This window comes from Gavialis gangeticus, unplaced genomic scaffold (genome assembly GCF_001723915.1).
Source record: "Gavialis gangeticus isolate Ggan-Ray unplaced genomic scaffold, GavGan_comp1, whole genome shotgun sequence".
Classification (NCBI taxonomy): Eukaryota; Metazoa; Chordata; order Crocodylia; family Gavialidae; genus Gavialis; species Gavialis gangeticus.
Window position 1 is genome coordinate 41,553,567 of NW_017729030.1, and position 2,509 is coordinate 41,556,075.

Genomic DNA, 2,509 nt, shown 5'->3' on the forward strand with positions numbered 1-2,509 from the left:
TGCAACAGGATTAGCCTGCTTCAGTGATTTCTATCAGTTAAAGAAATGTTGCATGAAAAAGTGTTTATCTCTTTTAAATTTGTTGCCTTTTAATTTCAGCATCCCCTTGTTCTTTTGTTATGGGAAAGAGCAAAAGCAAGAGTCTGATTGGCCATCACTGTACTATTCATTTTTTATATGCCTCAAACATACGTCTTTTTATAAGCATCTCCTTAACTAGGTCATCCTAGCCTTTTAAATGTCTCCTTGCTTGGTAGCCTCTAATGCTTCTCATAATTTCCACTGCCCTTCTCCTGTTCCTTTCTACCATGTCTTTTCTGATGTAACATGAGTAGAGCTGAACACAACATTCATAGTTAGGAATACAATGTACCTTTTTGTTTAGATTATGTCACTTTAATAATTTTTTTTTCTGTAAAGTTTTGTATACCCTTTTTAATACAATCTAATAGTTCATTTGCTCTGACTGCTACAGAAAACTTTAAAATGTCTTCACTAAACAAATCTTTAATCACAGGTGATACTGCTATCATAAGTCAGAGTATTTTAGTGTAAATACTATTAAATGCATAGCATTGTGTGTCCTACAGTGCACATCAGAACATTTCTAGATACTCTAAAGATTTCAAAATTGCTGGCCAAGGATTGTTTCCTTTGTTGTTCACTGCATAATGGAGACTATGGCCCTGACTGGCCATCACTGTACTATTCATTTTTTAATTGTGTTGAAATGTGTTTCAGCTTCCAAGGCACCAGCATAATCAAAATAAGGTATAAAAGTATTCCTTCTAAGTACACTGCAACCTGAGGTTCTGATGCTGCAAACATTCATCCAGGCACATGCAGGTATTTACTTACATGAATTAAGTTATACGTGTGCACATGGACCACATATAGTTCTGCTTAACAACTACCTATTATCTTGCTGTATCAGCATGTGGATTCCATTCTATCTTCTGTCATTACTGAACTGAAAGAGGAAATTCACATTTCCTAAATCATTGATAATTTCTGGCATACTCCAGCTTCTTTCTCTTCCCACATTAGTTCCTCTCTCCCCACCAAAATACAAAATAATGTTTCTTTCAGTGACTTCATTCAGGTTGGATGGAATTGCTGACACTCTCCTGGGTAAGGCTAGGATCTCAAATGACCTGGATAAATTGGGAAAATAGTCCAAATTCTATCAGATAAACTTCAACAAGGAGAAATCCAAGTCCTGCACTTGGGATGGAATAATTGCATGCACAAGTACAGACAGCAGAATGGCTAGGCTGCAGTATTGCAGAGAAGGGCCTGCGAATTACAGTGGACCATGAGCTAAATGTGAGCTAACAATGTGCTCTTGTTGCGAAGAAGAAAATCCAACAGTATACTGGGTTGTATTAACAGAAGTGACTCCAGCAAATCAAGAATCGAGTGGTGCTTCCTCTCTACTCAGCACTGGTGAGGCCTTACCTAGAATACTATGTCCAGTTTTGGGCACCGCATTTCAAGAAAGATGTGGACAGACTAGAAAGAATCCAATGGAGAGTGACAAAAAATATTTGAAGTCTCAGAAACATAATTTTGAGGAAAGGCTGAAAGAACTAGGATTATTTAATCTTGAAGATTGAAGGCTGAGGGTGAGGGATTTGAAAGCAGCCTTCAAATACCTTTAAGGTAATTACGAAGAGGACGGCAATAGACTTCTCTCTGTGACTGTAGGTGACAGGACTAGAAGCAGTGGTCACAAACTGCAGTAGTTTCATAGTTTCGTAGTTGGTAGGGTCAGAAGGGACCTGAGCAGATCATCAAGTCCGACCCGCTGCCCTGGGCAGGAAAGAATACTGGGGTCAAACGACCCCAGCAAGGTCTACATCTAACCTCCTCTTAAAGACTCCCAGGGTAGGAACCAGCACCACTTCCCTTGGAAGTTGGATCCAGATCCTAGCCGCCCTGACAGTGAAGTAGCACTTCCTGATATCTAGCCTAAATCTGCTCTCAGTCAACTTATGGCCGTTATTCCTTGTTACTCCCAGTAGTGCTCATGGGAACAGGGACTCTCCCGTTGCCTGCTGCTCTCCCTTGGCTAGTTTATAGACAGCCACCAGATCTCCTCTCAGTCTTCTCTTGTGGAGGCTGAACTGGTTCAGGTCCCGTAGCCTCTCCTTGTAGGGTCTGCTGTGCTGCCCCCTGATCATGCGAGTGGCCCTCCTCTGGACCCTCTCAATGTTGTCCACATCCCTCCTAAAGTGCAGTGCCCAGAACTGGATGCAGTACTCCAACTGTAACCTGACCGATGTCATATAGAGGGGGAGGATCACCTCCTTGGACCTGCTCGTGATGCACCTGTGGATGAATGTCAAGGTGCGGTTGGCCTTCCTGACTGCATCCCCACATTGGTGGCCCATGTTCATCTTGGCATCAATGATGACTCCAAGATCCTTTTCTGCCTCTGTGCTGACGAGAAGGGAGTTCCCCAGCCTGTAGGTATGCTGCTGGTTCTTTCTCCCTAGGTGCAGTACCC